General features: G+C 42.6%; 1 long non-coding RNA gene across 1 annotated transcript in view; it reads right to left on the bottom strand.

Annotated features, from left to right (window-relative positions):
• Positions 1-13,519: 13,519 nt before the first annotated feature.
• The window catches only part of LOC144819356 (uncharacterized), a 42,442-nt gene continuing 34,832 nt past the window's right edge, over positions 13,520-21,129 (bottom strand). Inside the window, exon 4 of the long non-coding RNA XR_013607310.1 lies at positions 13,520-13,682. This is a non-coding gene — a long non-coding RNA (uncharacterized LOC144819356). The remainder of the gene's footprint in view (positions 13,683-21,129) is intronic.

Raw genomic sequence — 21,129 nt, 5'->3', positions numbered from 1 at the left:
CATTTTCCATGCTGTTTATGAAGCAGTTGTCCCGCATATTTAGTTGCTGTTGTTAAGCTCTTCATCACGAATTTACCAAGTATTTTTTCACACATTTGTAATGCTGTTTATCATGCATTCTCATGCATTTCTAGTGACGAATATATCACACACTTGTCATGCATACTGAATTAAAGATGGCACGCTGTTTATCACGTATACTTTGTTACACTTATGCTGTTTATCACACTGTTGTCATGTATACCTGGTTACAGATCTCTTGCTGTTTATCATGCACTTTCCATGCATACTAACCTGTGCTTGTCCTGATGTTTATCATGCACTTGTTATACATACTAACCTGTGATTGTCCTGATGTTTATCATGCACTTGCTATGCATACTGACCTGTGATTGTCCTGATGTTTATCATGCACTTGCTATGCATACTGACCTATGATTGCCTTGCTGTTTACCATGCAGTGTTCAACCCGTCTGCTAACAATTTGTTAAGCAATCTGTTGCATAAAGCAGTCACTCATGACCAGGCCAGATGTTCCGGAAACTGGCATGCAGGTGGCCATTGCCCACGCATTCGAGAGGAGGGCATGCAAGTGGGCATTTTAACATTCATCCTACAGTCCAGCGTTGAGTGAGACAGTGAGGGACAGGGGTTGGTGGAACAGGACAAGGAAGGGCATGGAAAGAAAGAATGGAGAAAGAGCTGGGAAGAACATGGCATGAAAGAGAGAATCAGACACATGAAGTTGAGAGGCCCCCAATTTAATTTTAGAGGCTTTTAGAATTAGCGTTGCGACGTGAATTCTCCTACGGTATGAAATCTGAATGGCATTTTAATGAAATTCTAAAGGGAAATATTAGGAAGCATTACCAAGTAGAGACGGGAAGGAGAAAATAATCCATCATTTAGCCATAATAATGCTTAACAGATGTTATGATGGCAGATTTTAGACTTCTAGTGAAACACGAAAAATCCCGCCCAATCTCAGGGGGGCTGTAGGGAGGCGTATTGTTTGCATCTGTGAATTCTATGACTATCCTGCAGAGACAAATAATTCTGTGAGCACCATAGGCAAATTAATTCTGAAGAAGTATTGACATCCAAGCTGCTTTCTGACAAAATAAATCAAACTGGTTTTTAGCTGATTCAACCGGATCTGTAGTGAATTAGTCATCTGTGTTAGCTAATGTCTCCCGAGTCTCACACAAAAAATACCCCATCAGCATAAAGGGTCTGGAATTTTAAATTAAGCACTGTTTTCAGATCAGTCCAGGAAAGGATACAATGAAGTCTACAGTGATATCTATGTACTTCCTTCAGCTGTCCAAGAAGTTCAAATTCACTATCTAATTTCTCGAAAAGTCCTTTGGGAGGAACATTTTGGGTTCAGATCAGCTAACTGGAGCTCACATAGCAAGTGTACCCAAACTCTCGTTTCATATAAGAACCAAGAGTTTCAGAATGGCTTCCAGACATTTGATAGCAGGAGTTTTCTGACATACTGGTAAAGAGTCCCTGACAGATGTAAAGTCAATTTAACACAGTTTTAGTGTGATTTTATAATAACAGAATTTTATACATTTGAAATGTATGGCAGACAGAGCACAGATGTAATACGATCGCTCGCATAATGACAATCCTAGCTGCCTGTGAAGATGCTTTTTATTTACTTTATGTTGGGGGGAGGTTTGTGATGATTTTAATTAATCAAGCAATAAACATTAAACTTGTAACTTGAAACTTGTAAAGTCAATTCAAGAAAATCATGCTAATAATCAGCATTAGTGCAATGTATGCGGAACAGGCCATGGTATGCTAGTAAGGTTTTGGGAGTCAAGTTAAGTTCATGCATTTGATGAGCTATTTGTATTTGGCATAGATGTTTTTAAAGAATCATCGTCCTTATGAAACTCGGTCGAACAGTTGTACTTTGCCGAGACTGTACATTGGTATGTGATCGAAACAGAAAACCACTGGCTTGGCAAGACATTTGTTGTTTTGTCCAGTTAAAGATCATGCTGACGATAACTGCTTGTTACGTTGCCAAGACGTCGCATAGAGTCTGCTAATACGATTGAGTTCTCAGATATCATTTAAACAGAGAAGCAAGCATTCTGCAGCCCATATGGAAAGAGGATCATGCCTCAGACAATTGCTTTTGGCAGGAAGGTGCCCCTTCCTGTGCAAAAACAATCCTGCTCACAATGCTGGCACACTTGCATCATGGTGCAAGGGTGCCTGTGTTAGCGCTAGGCAGCCAAAAGGGAACCAGCACGAGGAGGGGACAGGAATGCAGCATATTATGCTAAATACAGTGCATTCCTGCCATTTCATACAGCACAGCACAGTGGATGCTGTGTGAAAGCTACATAAATATGCCTCTTAATTTTAACAGTCTGTGTCATTTCAATAAAGAGTGATTCATAACAGAGACAGAGAGCTAATTAATCAATTACTTTAAAGGGCTCATTAGTCAGATCTGGGTCAAAATATGGGGTCCCCACCAAATCCAGGATGGCTTCAGATGGAAGTAAGGGAACATTGTCTGTGGTGGTATTAGATCCCCTGCATTATCATCATCGTTATCATTTGGATTGGCAGAGTAAGAATCTGAGTGATCATCTGTGGTGTGTATGGGGTCAGTGAAAGACACCTTTCACATTTTAGAGGGAGGACAATCATAGGAAGACAAGGAAAAAGATATAGAAGACCCCTGGGACTGAGGCGCCTCAGCCATTTGCCTTTTAGAGGAGGTGTTTAGCTGTTTTGCAGATTGGGATCCACGTCCCTGAGGTACTTGAGAGTCTTGTCTTGGATAAGGGGGTCAATATACTTATTAGCGTTTGAAAGGAAGAGACATTGAGTGACCTAATACTTACTGCATTGATCCTGAAACAGTGGACTGAATTACATCCAGCACCGTAAGTGGTTGATCACAGGAAGAATCCTACCTATAATGCCCTTCTGGCAATCCTCTTCCACAGAGGAGTCAGAGTCGTTAGGAAAGCCTTTCGAGACCATTCTTAACTGTATCCTCCATACTTGAGCAGAAAACAAGAACAAAATAAATAAATAAATAAATAAAAATAAAACTGATAATTAGCTAAGTATGAACAATATTTCAAATGATATGTTTTGAAAGGCTGAAATACATAGGCAAGAAATAAGGAATTCTTGTGTCCTAAGGTGAAATAATACGAAGAGAAAACCCGCTCTGAGGCATACTCACTGCAACCTTGGAAAGAGAGGGTTAAATTCCTCCAGAAATGTCCCTGTTCAGAGATGCAGATATCCTCAGAAGGCGAGAGTTCAAATGCTGGTCAGCACTGTCTACCCGGCTAATGATGCAGGCCTTGGAGTGCATTTCACCAGAGCTGTCAGAAGTATCTTATTTGTTTCAGGAGAGCTGATAACACAACTAAAAATAGGCAAGTGAAAGGCTGACTAAAGCACAATAACACTGCTGGTTGAAGCTGGTGTGCAGTGCTCACCGTCCTGAGTTTGAAGACAGCTGAGAGAACCAGGTGAGTCACACAGCAGCTGCTGAGAGAAAAAGGCAAGTGCCTGAGGATTCACACACTTGTGCACGAAGGATATTTATTCAAGAAGGAAAAAGTACATTTCACTCAATGACGGTTACATTCAAGGTACACAAAAGCACAGTGCATCTCAACAATATATGGTCACATGAAATAAAATAAACATATACTTATCTCTGGTAGAGCAGCAAAGAAGATGACAGTTGCTGCTCAGCAGGGCTAATTATGACAGAGACTGTTCACTGATTGGTTGATCGCACATGTGGTCACAACTGATCTAGAAAGCTGACCCCCTTCATACTTCTGCTTATGAATTTTCTTCCATGTTATGTTATGTTTCACTTTGCTTCAACAGCTATAAGTAAAGAAGTTTGGTCATAATCTTCATGTCCGTGTATTTAATAGACTCCAAACCTGCTTTCATGTTTGTGGGGGAGATTGACATTGTGAGATTACCTTGTCTGGAAAGCCAAACCATGCTTTGTACGGTTGATGGAGTGTATATATCCTGTTTGTTATGTAAGAAGAGTTTGGTCCATAGGTGAAAACAAGATGAGTGTTACTGTGTTGCAACTGTGTTTTTGGTGCGGCTTTAAGGACTGCCAGTGATGCAGAGGAGTGTAAGTTGAATAGAGTATCAAAACCAATAGATACATAACTCCTCCAGTGGATCGTTACACTTTTTTTTTATTAACTCTTTTTATTGATGAAAAAAGAAATCACATTACAGGAGTATTTCTGTTGGTGAAGCACGGAGATTAATCAAATATTCAATAAACATCACATTTACCACATTGTGTGTTGTCTTGCTATTCGTACCTCTTCATTCCACGCTAAACTATAGCTCTGACTCTGGGAGAAAAACTGAGCTGGGGAGCCGTGCAAATGCCTCCGCTATATGAATTCCACTTGCCCCATATTTGGTCCCATTTCCATGGACTGCCCCTTCTTTCATATATTGTCTTTTCTGTTAGAATACACCAGTCCATATATTCCATCCAAGCACTAATTGTTGGTGCATCGGGGACACCCCATGCTTTTGCTATATTACGTTTAGCTACTATCATTCCCAGCGTTGCACAGGTCTTTTCCTTACTATTTAAGTCTGGGGGTCCCCAGACATTGAGGAGGCACCATTTAGCGTCTAGTTCCATTCTTGTTTCTAGCACCTCTTCCAGGCAGCGGAACACATCTTCCCAATATTTGTTAATGTCTATACAATCCCAAATTATGTGAATAAACATACTGTTGGGATCTGCTTGGAATGTGTAAGGTTGAGCTTGTGTGGGTTTATGGGTTTCCACTCTAGAATGTGGTGTCCCACGGCAGTTCAGTTGCGGCCGGACCCGAAGGACGTTAGACCGAATAAACCTGGTTTCTACCTTCATCGTGGTGTATTCCTTTCAGTGGCGACGAGTTGGTCTGGCGCCTTCAGTTTCCCTCCTGTGGCACTTCCGTAGCTGTGCCACGCAATATTCTGTGACTTGGATCCCTCCAGTTGTCTCCTTCCGATTTGCCCGGTCTGTCTGGTTTTTCTCGCTGTGCCTTGGTGTTGGTGCTGCACTCCGGAGTGTTTCCCCTGCAACCATCAGAGGTTGTTGAGGGCGTAGCTGTTTTCCCATGGTCGGCGCGTGAAGCCCACTCCATTTGCAGTTGGTGCCTTCATGGTGCTTTGCGAGCTCACGCACCGTTGCCCGGATACAGATTCCTGTTACCGTTCTGTAGCAGCTGTATCCCTACGAGTATATCCCACGTCTACAACATCAGATGCTATGACGTGTCAGTGGTAATTTTGGATGGGACCGTTTCATCGCTGTCCTGCCCTGCATCCCTAAATTGAGTGAGATCGAGTTCCTGAGTGGTGCAAAGTGATGCATACACCACTTACTTCCAGTTCTTCATTGCGAGCCCTTGCACTGCTATGCCGCGCATTTGTTGATGCGCACACCTTTTCTTCATTTCTGGTATTTGTACCTCATCCCGATTATTATATTGCGCATCCGGTAATGCGCACACCCATTTCCCTCTGCATTTCAAAGGTCTACAGTGATGCGCACACTTTATGACATTCTTCAGTGATCTGTTTTTCTCAATCTACACCCTGAATCAGTACTCCATTTGCGCACTCTGTGATGCGCACACCATTTGATAATATATTTTCTTAACTTTCAATCTAATCATATTTTTTTTCTGTGTACTTTTGATTGTCATTTTATTGATTTGTCCTAAGGATTATTTAAGTGCAGTTAGTGTTGCTGTTGGGCAGCAACTCAGTCACGCTTGGCCATGGATCGCGTTTCTGCGCCTCCACCCTTTTTACAATCTGCAGGTACACATCCTGTTCAATGGGAACAGTGGAAAGATACATTTGATGCATACTTAGAAGCCATTGACGGTGAAACCTTCACTTCTAAGAAGAAGAAAGCACTTTTGATTTATAATTTATGCTCAGAGGATAGGAACATTTGGAAAACCTTACCTTTAGAGGTGGTAAGTACTCATGTAAGTAGTGGGGAAAATGGAGATTCTCTCCTCGTTGATGACTATGCTTCTGTTGTGAAAACTTTAGATAAAAGATTCAGCCCCAAAAGAAACGTTGTTCTTGAGCGTCACAAAATCCGACAATGTGTTGAAACTCCTGGTAAATCTATTGATGATTTTGTTGTTGACCATAGAATAATAGCAGCTACCTGCAACTACAGGGAGTTTGGAGACAAAATTATTTGTGATCAATTAGTCGAAAGGACATCTGACAAAAAGATCCAAGAGAATTTATTGTCCTCTGAAGATCCTGATTTAGAGACTGCACTCACGTTGGTTAGGAGTATTGAGCACTCTCAATTTTGCATGAAAGAAATGAGTAATACTCTTTTTTATCTGGCATAGTCAAACTGTTAAATGCCAAATCTGTCCCTAAATCATTGAAGGGATCCACCACCAGCTCTACACGTCCTACCACACTCTACCCCAAAACGAAACCGGAGCAAGGCAAGGTCATGCACTTTCATTTAGGGAATGCCGAATTCAGTTTTGCTTTGAATCAAACTTGTTACAATTGTGGGAAAAAGGTAATTGTTCCCGTATGTGCAAAGCCGTAATAGGTGAAAAGAATCCTACTCAGGTGTTGAAGGCCATTGTAGAAGACTTGATGGATTCTGATGGTGAGAATTACGAATTGTGGATGTTGTCCCCTTCATCATCTCACTCTGAAGGTGTTGTTCAACTATCTTCTTTGGGGGGGTCTCACAAAAGGAAATCTCCTTCATGCAAAATTGATCTCAATGGGATTTGCCTTAGTTTTCTTGCAGACTCTGGGTCGCCTTTTACCCTCATCAACATCAAGGATTTCTGCAAGATAAATAGTGTTCAATTGTAATAGTGCAATATCAAAATCTTTGCATATGGGGGTAAAAGAGTGGACGTCTTCGGAAAGTTTTTGGCAAATCTGGCCTTTTGCGATCAAGCTATGGGGACAGTGTTCGTAGTTAAGGATGGGGCAAACCTGTTGGGGTGGGATGAGCAAGGTGCTCTTAACATCATCCTAATGTTAACATCATCCTAATCATCCTGATATAGTGGTGTTCCATAACATACTCAGTCAATTTTACAATCTCACTTCTCCTGGCTCATACCCTGCTCACACTGCTACTCAGTTATCCTATGACAAGTGGGCACAAATGTTTCCTGAGGTATTTAAGGGTGAACTTGGATGGTGTAAAGGCTGTAGCACATAAAGTTTGCAAGGTACCTTTGAGTCTACGCAATGATCTCAAGTGCGAATTGGAAGGACTGTGTACAGCGGGGGTTATTGAACCTATTGAAGGTTCTGACTGGTTGGACCCCTTTGTTTTAGTATGTAAATCTGACAAACTCTCAGGATGTGTGTTGACTTGAGAGACCTCAAAGCTATCATTTGGGTTGATCGTCAACCACTACCTAACATCACAAAGATGTTGGCTACTTTGGAGGGTGCCAGGTTTTTACTTCCCTAGATATTTCTTTAGCATATCACCAAATTGAACTGTGCAGGGAATCTAGGCGCCTTACATCTTTTTTCACTCCAGAGGATGCTTAATGTTACATACGCATGCCTTTTGGGCTTGCCTCAGCTTCAGCAGTGTTCTAACGATTGATGAACAATGTGTTCAAGAACATTGCTGGGGTCGCATATCAGGACGATATTCTCATTTATGGGAAGACAGAGTCAGAACACGATGAGAGAGTCAAGCATGTATTAAGCATTATCAGATCTAGTGGCTTAATGTTGAGAGTTGACAAGTGCAAGTTCCTCCAAGAGGGTGTTGATTACCTTGGTCATCACATTTCATAAAAGGGAATTGAACCCAAACTAAAGATCATTGAAGCTATTCAAAATGCACCCACACCTGTGAACAAGGACCAACTTCATTCTTATTTGGGGTTAGTGGAATAATATGCCAAATTCATTAGCAACTTTTCCACCAAAACTGCTTCCATGCGGAACTTGTTAAAGAAAAGTGTTATAGATGTATGGAATGTTGACTGCAACAATAATTTTGAGTCGATCAGACAAGAAATTGTACACGCTCGCCCCCTCTAACCTTTCAACATTAATGATCTGTGAATCATATTTACTGATGCAAGTAATGTTGGTTTAGGAGCAGTCCTTCTACAGAGAAGGGGTGATGGTCGTGAAAAAACCATAGCCTTTCCTTAAAGAACCCTAAGGGGTGCTGAAAGCACCTATTTAACCATTAAAAGGGAAGCTTTAGGTTTGTGGTAGGGTGTTCAGCACTTCAGGAATTTTTTGTGGGGTAACAAGTTCATCTTAAGGATGGATCATAAATCTTTGGTTGATTTGTTTACCACTAAAGGTGGTGGCAGGGCAACGCCATGTATTTCTAAATTACAGTACAGATTTCATGAGTTCCGTTATCGGCTTGAGTATGTGGCTGGAGCCAAAAACCATGTAGCTAATTATTTATCCAGGTTACCCCTCTCATGTGAGGATAATACATTGGCTGTGATGACTTGGACATAGTTTGAGAAATGTGCTCTTTAGAAGACACAGTTGGTGGAGCACTTTCGGAACAAGAGTGGTTTGAGGGTACGTCTGATGATGCTGAAGTTATGAACGTTATTGACCTGTTAGCCGTTGTGTGGCCCAGTGACAAAGATTGCCCCTCTGAATTGGTTCCCTACAAAAGGTTTAGTGAAGAGTTATCTGTGGTGGATGGGGTGTTGAGGAGAGGCGGTTTGTCTGTAGTTCCCTTGTCCATACGCAAAAGAATTTTGGATTTAGCTCATGAAGGTCACCCGGGAATTTGAGCCATGAAACGCAGGGTGAGACAAGATTTTTGGTGGCTTGGGTTAGATAAAGATGTTGAGCAGTTTGTTCATGACTGCTGTGTTTGTGTTACGAGTGACAAATCCAAGTGACCCATCCTTCCCCTATAAACCTGTGGTGGTGAAGAACACTCCATGGTCCAAATTGGCCTTCGATATTGTGGGTCCTTTTGGGCTCATTGGGAGTTCTCCCAAATACACTCTAGTTCTAATTGACTACATGTCAAAATGGCCTGAGATCAGATTTGTGAACAATGTGAACTCTTCATCCATTATCATTTTTTGCAGGTTGTATTTCTCAGAGAGGGTTTTCCTGAAGAGTTGGTGTCGGACAATGGTACCCAGTTGGTTTCTAGTGAAATGCAAACATTTCTCAAGGATATTGGTGTAAAACACATTCTCACGTCCCTTTAGCACCACTGCAGTAACCGTTTGATTGAGCGCTTCAACCGCGTCATCAAAGAACACTTGCAGCTGGCATTAGTCAATGGTTTTACATTGGCGGCAAGCTGTTAGCGACATGCTGTGGGCAGTGAGGACCACTCCACATGTTAGCACTGGCATAGCTCCGTTTACCTTGCTTATAGAGAGAGTTGCGTGCTCCAAATTAAACAAAGAATGGATGTCTAGGAGGGAGGTGGACATGAAGTTGTCAGACGTAGTAGATGTCAGGGCTGCCGTTCAGGCTAAGTACGACACCTGGTCTGGTGTTCACAGTTCCTTGCCTGTCAAAGAAGGTGATTGGGTGAGCGTCAAGAGGCTCAGTTTCCTTCGCAAGGGGGAGTCTCGCTTCTCAGCTCCTAAAAGAGTATCTGCTGTGAAGGATCATGTGGTGGTGATGGAGAACGGTAAAGTTTCACAGGAGGGAATGTGTTCATTCCGACCGTGTTCCTGTTAGGAGTGCATCCACCCGATTGAAATGTGTTTCTTCAAAGTTTTTTAATTACAAAATGCTGTAATGTCATCACCTTATTATGCTATGTCACCTGTTCCTTGCCTGTATTTCTTTTTTTTTCTTGTTATTCTCTGTACCTTATGTTTTCTTTTGCTGTGAAGGAAGGGGCGTGTGTTGGGATCTGCTTGGAATGTGTAATGTTGAGCTTGTGTGAGCTTGTGTGGGTTTATGGGGTTCCACTCTAGAATGTGGTGTCCCACAGCAGTTCAGTTGCTGCCGGGACTTGAAGGACCTTAAACTGATTAAACCTGGTTCCTACCTTCATCGTGGTGTCTTCCTTTCACATACCCTCCTGGTTATATTTTTGCTCCTACACTTAGGATCTGTCCTGTACCCCACCTTGACTAATGTGTGGCATGAGAGATACATTCTGTGTAGGATCTTAAGTTCTATTAGTTTAAACCGAGAAGAAATTGCTACCTCCTTCTGGGAGGTCAGTGCCCCTTGCCACTCTTCATCATCCAGTTCCTTGATATCATTTGTCCAACTCCCTCAGAGTTGAGAAAGGGAGTCAGGTGCATTGTTACTTAGTTTTTGATAGGTCAAAGAGATCTCTTTTCTAGGCATATACTCAATAAGAATTCTACCCTCCAGTGGCGAGGATTCAGGGAGCACCTCCCCCTTGGGAAGGATCTTTCCACTTTTGACAGATTGCCACCAGCTAGGAACTAGTAGACATTTTGTGACAGATGTGGTGGGGTAACTCACGCATTATAGTCACATGTTTCCTGTTTGAGTTCAATATAGAATGGTGATTGACTAAATCTATTAAGCTATTCAGAATTGCAAAGATGTGGAGAGAATTGCGATGTATGTATCATTTCTCTATTCATTTTATTAATATAGCTCTGAAGTAGGTGCTGGGCAACAGGGCATTTCACTTACAGCAAATGGAAGACCTAAAAGAATAATAATAATGGCCAGTGATAAATATTTAAGAGAGAACAATATTAACCTTTTTAGGTACACTCTGAAAAGGCATGTTTTGTTTTCCTGAAGGATAAAAGATTTGGATTGAATCTAGAAGGAGATATGGCTTGCTTGTGGTGATTCTTCTACCCCATGGTGCAATATGTATTTTTCAGGTAACTGGAAAGTGCTGAAGGACAGTGTTGTTTTGCATGACATGCCTTTCATCCATTTTGAAATAGCATTGATGAATGTATGCAAAGAAGAAGGAATTCCATTTTTACTAGTATCAACTTCAGACAGAAAGCGTTCATCCAGTTGATATAATTATCCAATAATGTTTCCTGTGTAATTATCTATAAATTGACCGGTGTTTAATGCTTTTTCTTGAAGCATTTCAAAAAGTGGTTGCATGGAAAGATTGAATCTTGTGGTACTCCTCATGATAGAGGTAAACTGAGTAATTACATTTTTAAGGATTGTGATCATTTGAGAGGAAGGTTAAGAAACTGTATCAAGCCTTGTTGCTTGAAAGTATTGTAAGGATCCCTTAGTCCCTGGTATTTTTGGAAGTCAAGGATGCACTGAGTTTAGCAGCTTATAAATTTAACTTGCTCATTGGTTCCCCTTGCTCTGATCTTGCTATCTTTAGTCATAGTGGTCATGAAGGCAGCAGAAGAAACATAAAGTAAGTACAACTCTACAATGTCATACATTCACCCCAGTAGAAGAGATCTGGGCCTCAATCCATCTTTTTTTGCTCACCATGCCATTCCAGTTTGAACCCAGCCATATGCAGCCATATGTACCCCAGATCTCTGTACTGGGGTGAATGTATGACATTGTTCTACATTCTGTCCATCAATTGTTCTTTATGCATCAGTCACCATGAGTGGGAAGGGTATGCCCAGACGTGGGTCCCGTGCTCACCATGCCACTGGAGTCAAGCTATCCTGGCTGATGAGGGCTGAAAGCCTAAAAACGGTCCTTGGATGCTTGTTTCCAGTCCAGGAAAGACCTGGCCTCGCAGTTCGGGCTGGACTGTTCCTGTTGGGCGCAGGGTCAAGACTGATTTGCATATGGCTGGGTCCAAACTGGAATGGCATGATGAGCAAAAAAACAATGGATTTAGGCCCAGATCTCTGTACTGGGGTGAATGTATGACATTGTTCTGTATTCTATCCATCAATTGTTCTTTTTGTATATGTCACCCCGAGTGGGATGGGTATGCCCAGACATGGGTCCCATGCTCTCCGTGCCACTGCAGTCAAGCTATCCCGGCTGATGTGGGCCGAAAGGCCAATACCGGTCCTAGGATGCTTGTTTCCAGTCCAGGGAGGACCTGGCCTGGCGGTTCGGGCTGGACTGTTCCCATTGGGCACAGGGTCAAGACTGATTTGCACATGGCTGGGTCCAAAATGAAATGGCATGGTGAGCAAAAAACTATAGATTTACGCCCAGATCTCTGTACTGGGGTGAATGTATGACATTGTTCTGCATTTTGTCCATCAATTGTTCTTTTTGCAGTTATCAACAGGGCCTGGTCCCTGCCTGACCCCTCCAGCACCACTGAGGCCGCCATAACCCTATCCCGTGGTAGCCTACGCGAGTCCCTTGCCCCTCACACTCAACCCCCTTGGTGCAGCGCAAAATTGCCCACCTTTCCACGTCACAAATATGTCACAGATACTTAAGAGATACATAGCATGAACATGTACTTAGCACGTTTCTTGTGAGGTTTAACAAACTAATGTAAGTGTTGCACTTGACAGCATTATTAAAGAATACCTTCACTGTAGGATTAGAGAATTTACTCACACTATGTCCCTATCATAATTGATTTATTTATTAATTGAAGTCTAATTAATTAAGTCATCCTCATTTAGTAGATAGCGTACTCACTATCAGATGAAAATCGAATTTCATAATGTATGCTTTAATACATAAAACAACACCTTTAGTTTAGGTAACTGGATAGAAATCACCCTTATATATGTAGAATGTGATTTTACTTCAAACGATAAAGAAGTTTATGTAAGGTATGCATTAATACTTCATATAGTTGATTCAAATATAGTTCTTAGTCATACTGGCGTGATTATTTTAAAGACGTATTGAGTATTACATGTAATGGGACTCTAATGCACTGGAAACTTGTATTCATTTGTTTTTCACCTCCCCTAAATTTTTCCTTGCATGGTTTTGAGTCATGTATTTGAACTTGATTTTGAATTTTGTAATTAACATTCCTAACCGTAGCTACCAATTCCTGGTCCTCATTGTGTAGCCAAATGGGTTGCACTGTTAATTGTTTTTGATTGATGTCAATGTTACCTTCCATCACCTCTCAGTTCGATAGAAAGGTCAGTCGGAGGACCAATGGTAAGCAAATGGGCCCAGAAAATGCTGTATCACCCTAAACATTAGAGAATTTGGGTAACCGAATAAACCCTTGTATGCTTGGGCAGTATACAGTACAGGGTGAGGGTTGTCTACAACGGATTTTGTTTGTTAACTGGTTCTGTTTATTTGTTAGCGTAAGTCATTGAGTTTGTTATAAACAATCTAACTCAAATGTGTCCATAGGACAACAGTGATATGTATTGATATTAATCACAAAGAGAAAAATCACAAAGAGAAAAAGCACACGGGAGAACCTATTTGTATGAAAATATATTTTATTTTATATATCGGAAATAAATTCAAGGGGAAACATCAAGTAGTTAATCATAAGCAAGGTGTCATGAACAGATGTATAGAACAAATCAGCAAATCAGTACATAACAAAACATCAGCTCCTACAAATGCAAAAAAGCAACTAAAACCAATGATGAACAAAAGTTGCTCTTAAGAACATAAATTTCTTGGGAGATGATGAAGAGGTCGACGTTTCGGTCTTTGTTGCTGTTGTCTATAAGACCATCAGGACAATTGTGTATTGCAGAGGAAACCCCCTGTGTAGATACAATATAATTATTTTATCGATAAATTCTTTTATCAACTACACATGATAACAACTAAAACATCATATTACAAATATTTCACCATGGATAACTGTGTGCGTAACACTAAAGTAGTGTTACTTGACATTCTTCGAAATATGACATCAATCTTTAAAGATGTAAAAAACAATTATATATCAAACAACAAACAAGTGAGTCACCACCAAAGCCCTTTATACCATTAGAATAGGTACAAACTTACTTAGAGAATTGCAATGGAAGCGGAATTTCTAGATTCATATAGCTTATGGGTTGAGATATGTAACTGCAGCAATCTGTCAGATGAAAGGCAAGATATTATATAAACTGCGTCTTGTAAGTGTCAGCTGAATTATAATCATGTCAGGTGACATCGTACCTGCAGAATTCTTGAAGGCAGTATTAATTGATTCGAGCCAGCGATCCAGCAACAATGAAGGAAAGCTCTTCAAGTAGAAGGCTCTTCATGTAGAAGGTTGTCCGTATTAATAGGAGCAAACCATTCTTTTGTAAATTATAAAAACAGTCAATTGATTGACAAGACTTGAGCAAGACTAATAAGTCATATTAAATCCAACCAACGTGGAAACCCACGAACCTCGAGTAACACTCCAAACAGTGATCTAGTGGTCACTACTGCATAGGTTGGAGACAATATGGCGAGGGTGCGGACATCTTGGGGGTCAAGCTCTGCTCTGCCACCAATTGCCTGGCGATACTCATCGTCTATCGCCCTCCTAGAACTCCCCCAGCCTTTTTCGAGCCTTTTTTGGGACTGGTCCACGACCTTCGCACAAGGTATGAGGGTCTTGTGGTAATGGTAGATTTCAATCTCCACTGGGAGAAGTCCACTAAAGACGCAACGTCCAAACAGTTAGAAGAGGCTATGACCGCGCTAGAACTAACCCAGATAGTGACAGGCCCAACACACAAGAAAGGTCACACATTGGATCTGATTTGGACCTCAGTCCCGGTGCTGAGCCCTGTCACTATCTCGCCTTGCACATGGTCGGATCATCACCTGCTGCAGGGTAGATTAGCATTCCCGGGGCAAGGAGGAATCCCCACCGCCGAGTGGCGGGTGGTGAGAAGGTGGAATTCAATCAATTCTGATACTCTATTATCTACATTAGAGAAACCCTCCCACCTTAACAGACTACCAGAGGATGACGTGGAGAGGGCCAGCCTCAAACTATCACTAAAACTGAAAAATGCCATTGAGGCAGTGGCACCTGCACGAAGGGTAAACATCGTGGACAAAGGAAAAGGGGCCCCCTGGTTCAATGATGACCTGAGACTCCTGAAACACTCCCTGCGCCAGAGCGAGAGAGCTTGGCGAAAGGGGTATGATCCTAATTCCCAAGCTTTGTATGCAAAAAAGCTCACCACTTACAAACAAGCTATTAGGACTAGGAAAGGTGAGTTTTACGAAAGCAGAATTGCGACAGCACCCAATCCCCAGAAAGAAATTTTCAAAGTCCTTACAGAACTGAGAAAAAAGAAGGAACAGCCCCCCTCCTTCACGCAAGAAGACTGCCATAAATTCCAGTCATTTTTCACCACCAAGATATCTGCCCTCCTGACAGAAATCGAGACCACCCCCAGGCTGGACTGCCCAGGAATCACTCAAATACCTACCCCCACAGTCATCCAGCCCCTAACTTCACTACCCTTACTCACCAAAGAAACTCTGGAAAGAGTGATGAATCAAGTCAAATCAGGCTCACCGGCTGACCCATGCCCTCCGAGGATCTACAAACAAGCCTGGCCAGGACTGGAGGATGACATACTATCGCTCCTTAACAGTTCCCTCACTTCCGGACAGGTCCCTTCTAACCTGAAGGAAGCCCGATTGATTCCTCTCTTAAAAAAGGCAGGGGCTGATACCAAGATCTTGAAAAACTATAGGCCCATTTCACAACTTCCTTTTTTAGCCAAAATACTGGAGCAGCATGTGCTGCCCAGCCTCTCTCACCGCCTTGAGAACAATTCCTTGCTGGAACCCAACCAGGCCGGTTTTAGGGCCCACAATAGCATGGAATTGGTCATGCTTTCCGTGCTAGACGACCTGCGACTTAAAGCAGATAAAAAAGATACTTGTGCCCTGGTGCTGCTTGACCTCTCCGCGGCATTTGATACGGTCAATCATGACCTACTACTGTCGCGGATGTGGGACTTCGGTATCCAGGGCACGGCCCATGCCTGGCTGACCTCGTTCCTCGGTGAACGGGTTCAGAGAGTACAACTGGATGACCTGGTATCAGAGGCAGCAAGGATCACATGTGGAGTCCCACAGGGCTCGGCCCTGTCACCCTTGATGTTCAATGCATATCTGCAGCCCCTCATCTCATCATTTAATCAGATGGACTGCAGTATATACAACTACGCTGATGACACTCAGATCATCATTCAAATTGGTAACACCCCAACAGCAGATCAAAAATTGCAAAACATCTTAAAATTTACCGTCAATTGGATGACGGCAAATTCTTTAAAGATTAATCCTGATAAGACTGAGGTGCTTGCAATTACGACATCATCTAGCCCTTGGAGTGACCTCTTATGGCCCACTGAATTAGGAAACCCCCCAGTACCGGCAGAAACAGTTAAAAGCCTAGGCATAGTTGTAGATGCCAACCTCACTATGTCAGCCCAGGTCTCAGCTGTAGTGGGCACTTGTGTGGGCCTAATGAGACAACTGTGCAAACTGTCTCCCATCCTGACGGCGGACACTCTCAGGAGAGCAGTATCAGCATTAATCCTGGCACGGCTGGACTACGGCAACGTCATGTATGTCAGTACTCCGCAAAAACTAATGAACAGACTTCAGATTGTCATGAACGACGCGGCCAGACTCATTTTCAACAAACCAAGAAGGACCCATACCACCCCCCTTCTTCGCAAACTTCATTGGCTGCCAGTGAATCAACGGGCCAAGTTTAAGGGCCTATGCATTACGCATAAAGCCTTATATGGGCAAGCCCCTAAATACATTAAGGAACGTCTTGTCCCGTATGCCCCTAGCAGGAACTTACGATCAGCAGAGGCTGCACTATTGATCTGCCCACGGTTCAAACTGTCCTCTTTAGGAGGACGCACGTTCTCCTACACTATTCCCAGTGCATGGAATAAACTGCCTGAGAACCTGCGCAAAGAAACAAGTCTGTTGCCCTTCAGAAAAAAGCTAAAAACCGTGCTATTCCAGGAGGCATGGGGTACCATCTAGCTTGTTCCCCTAACAACTTTGTGTCCACTCTCCGCTAAGCGCTTAGAGACCCCTGGGTGATAAGGTGCTCTACAAATCGAAAATACAAATACAAATACAAATACAGTATCAGATCTCTGTGAAGACGTCTAATTACGGGGATCATTCCTGCTACTATGGCCAAAAGAGGAGTATTTACTCTTCTATCTAGTCTATATAGGAGCGCTTGGAAAACTCACGCTATGCAGTACCAGTCTGTCTACAACCATGTCGCTATTCAGGACATCTGACATGATTTATAGGCAAAATGCTAAACATGTCACATTTGTTACACTGTGTAACACCTGCCGGGGATAGAACCACATCGGCATGTATTGCGGTGATTGTCAGCGTACGTGAGCAAATCTTACTCGTAGCGCATGCCAGACAAGCATAGTGCCGCGGGCATAGTATAAATACATATATTATACGTGACAGATGCCGAAACTGATAGTACTACAGGCACGGCAAACAATGCATTATATTTAAAAATCGTCGAAATATTAAGCATTCTGACCATTCTCATCTATGTTATTTTTGCCAGCAAATCAAATGCATAGACTAACAACTAAAGGGCAGCGCACGTTACAGTCTGCTGGGTAATGAAATGACAAAGTCATACAGAGATGGAGGCGGGTAGGTTATTTACATTAACGGCTTCAACAGCACACCCATAGCGATCCAGCAACCGGAAGCGTTTTCGGGATATGGATGGCGATGGGTTTCGGCCCTTCCTTTTTGAATACCCTGCCCCGGAAGTATTACAGACCTAAACAAAACTGGAGACGGACTGCAAAGGCAGCCGTCTATGGTTAGTGTTCAAACGTGTTTATCAATTAGTCTTATGGACACTGTGGCGGCCATCTTGAAAGATCGATGAACATCTATAACGTTTAATGGCAATGAGTTATAAGTATATAAGACGATGGTGGTGATAACAATAATCTGGGAGAATGGTTAGAAAAATTAACCGTACCACTTGACCCACTCAATTTCACATTTAAAAAAAAAGATAATTATAAACAGAAATTACTGTGGCATAAAACATCTGAAGAAGGGTACAAGTTAATGAGATAACAGATGTATATCGACAAATGTATACAATCACAAATGCATTTGGACAATTCAAGTTACAGCTCATTTAGACAAAGAAGAGTAAGCATCGTATTGTAGTGTGCCCACAGATGCCACATTGTTATTGCAGACGATAAATGCCAACGAAGCAGTACAGTTGCATAATCATATATTAAATCATTAATTAATGCAATATCAGTGGCAAATAAAAAGCATACACTATTTTTAGCAAAACTATCAAAAGCTAATTATTGGCCAATTATATTGTTTTGATCACTGCACAAACATATTTATACTCAGTTTTCCTATTGCAAGAGAGTATTGAGAGGTTCACACATTCTGGAAAAAATTAGTATACAGCGTATCTCATTTTAAGCTGAAAATCTAAGGCTAGTGGAAAAATAACCTTAAGTGACTCAAGACATCATGTTGCGTTTATGTCAGACAGGCCAAAGTATGCCACTCTGTTGAGGAATTTAATCCATTTTTGACAGTCAGCATAGCAAATCCAACGTTGTTCCTTGATTGTTAAAATGCGATCTACATTGGGCTGTCTGATGGTGGGTTTCACAATCTCAACAACCCACCACAACATTTCCTTTTCAGTATGTTTCTTAAGCACAAAATGCTCCACTAGGGGGGCATTTTCAGTGCAATAGCGTATTCTAGATTGATGTTGGAGTATGCGTTTCTTCACTACCTGCGTTGTTCTGCCAAAGTATTTCAGGCCGCACGGGCAGCACTAAATAGAGTACACTACATTCGAAGTGTTACAGTTAGAAAAGCACGTCAAGGTGATCATCTTACCATTCAACTGAAAGCATTTCAGATTACTAGTAGTTTGACATGCTAAGCAATGATTGCATTTAAAGTGACCAGTGACTGGGCTAAGTTGTCGCATGTTATCAATCAGGTTACTCTCTTTACTTTTGTACGCATGTACAAGACGGTCTCTCAAGTTGGACCCTCTTTTGAAAGCGAACATAGGTTTTTCAACAAGTTCAGGTAAATTGGAGAGTATGGACCAATGTTTCCTAACCAACTTTTTGAAAGTATTGGTGGCAGTACCAAAGGTTGTGACACATACCAACTGTGATTAGGGTGTTTTGCATTTGACTTGAAGTAACGCCTCGCGCGGTTAAGAGAACCCTTGAGCAGTTTGTTAGGATAGCCACGAGCGTGTAGTTTATCTTTCAATTTTTTCGCTTCAGAAAAATAGTCAACCCGCCTTGAGCAGTTTCTCCGTAACCGGAGGAATTGGCCAAATGGGAGACCATCCCTCAAAGCTTGAGGATGGTGGCTGTTGTACTTCAAAAGCGTATTTCTCGCAGTTGGTTTGGTGAACAGTGGTGTATAAAGTGTATTGTCTTCACTGACTTTGATAGAAATGTCAAGAAAGTCCATGCTGTCTTTGTCATGGACAATAGTAAATTGAAGCGCTCTAGAAATGTAAAAAATAAATAAATAAATAAATAAGGTTAGGGTTTCTGGAATTGATCCATTGATGGAACTCTAAGAGGACCTCTAATGTACCTTGCCAGATGAAACAAATATCATCGATATAACGCAGCCAACATCTCAAATTGGCTGCGAATGGATTGCTGGAGTTATAGATGAACTTTCCTTCGAAATCAGACACATAAATATTCGCTGTGTCCGGGGCAAAAACTGCACCCATTGCCACTCCTTTCTGCTGCTGAAAGAATGTTTTCTCGCAGAGAAAGAAATTCTCGCATAGTGAAACCTGGATGCACTCAAGAATAAAACCTGTTAGAACAGCATGTGGTCTTGGTCTGTTCTCAAGAAGATTTTCTAAAATCAAGAGGACATCCGTTTGGGGAATGTTAGTGTATAAACTATCGATGTCCATTAACACCAAGAGTTCACAAGTTCCATCGAAGGGAAGATTTTCCACCACATTAATCACAGCTGTGGTGTCCCTGATGTAATTCTCCGCCTCAGTAGCAAAAGGTCGAATGAAAAAATCTGCATACTGGGCTACAGGCTTGAGGATGGAGTTGCATCCAGAGACTATTGGTCTACCGGGTGGGCACGAAAGATTTTTGTGCACTTTCGGCAATATGTATATGTTGGACCCGTCTGCTTCTGAGAGTCCCCTCACCAATATGATTTCTTTTGTTCCCCTGAACCTCCCAAAATTTGCCGCTTTTTATTTGTCTACCAGGACGTTTTTGTGTGTTGTTTCATGGGGCTAGGTGTTCCTTGACACCCAGTTGCTCACAAGGTTTCTGGCACCTATGTACAAGGTGCCTGGCGAAACCTGTGGACATGAAAACTGAGGTTGGCAACCTGTGTGTGTTTAACCTTAAAATGGTGGACACATATTTCCCTCATGTGAGTGACTCCCATTGGAGCCTCCTTGAACCCTGACCTTTTGAGGTTTTGGCGCCCTTTCTGGTTGGCGCGCTTTCCTGACAGGAATTTCATAACTTTCCTCAGGTACACAAAATGGCTGCTCCAGAGCCCCAGTACGGTGGCTCTGAGTGACCAAAAGACACCTCAAAAGTGCCATGCCATTGACACAGCCAGGGAAGGTTCTAGAACCTTCTGGCTCGTGCCAGTACCTCAGGGCACTGGCTATATAAAGCCCAGTCCCTGGCGGCCATTTTAGATGTAATTCAGATTCCAGACTTGACACCAGAGTGACACCTGCCCTGCTGACCCCTGAGGTGGCTGAGAGCACAGGCAGTAGAGTGGCAAGGGTTAATAGCCTGATTCCTGACTGGCGTTCCAGTCAGGCGTGTTCCAGTAACCTTGCGCCGACAGCGCCTGCCCAGCTAGTGCCTCATTACCCCAAAAACTGTGGCCAAGTTTATGTGCCTTCCCCCCCCCCCCGGTGGCGAAATCGTGAAGAAAAGTCGAGTCGCGACCTTCCACAGTGCCCCCTTCGTGAATAGCGCCTATCGCGGGGGACTCGGACGTCTCCGAGCCCCACCGGCCTTGCGCGCTTCCTGGTTGTGCAGTGATCGAAGGTGAGGTGGTGCGCCGGGGCGGGGAGAGGCCGGCCTTCATTGGGCGGGATTAGTGTCCCTGCCCTTTCCCAGAGACCCGGGAAACTGTTGCCGTGGGCGGGACCAGCCC

This window comes from Lissotriton helveticus, chromosome 2_1, assembly GCF_964261635.1.
Source record: "Lissotriton helveticus chromosome 2_1, aLisHel1.1, whole genome shotgun sequence".
Lineage (NCBI taxonomy): Eukaryota > Metazoa > Chordata > Amphibia > Caudata > Salamandridae > Lissotriton > Lissotriton helveticus.
The sequence above is the reverse complement of the archived record's forward strand: the minus strand, read 5'-3'. Positions and strand labels throughout refer to the sequence as shown.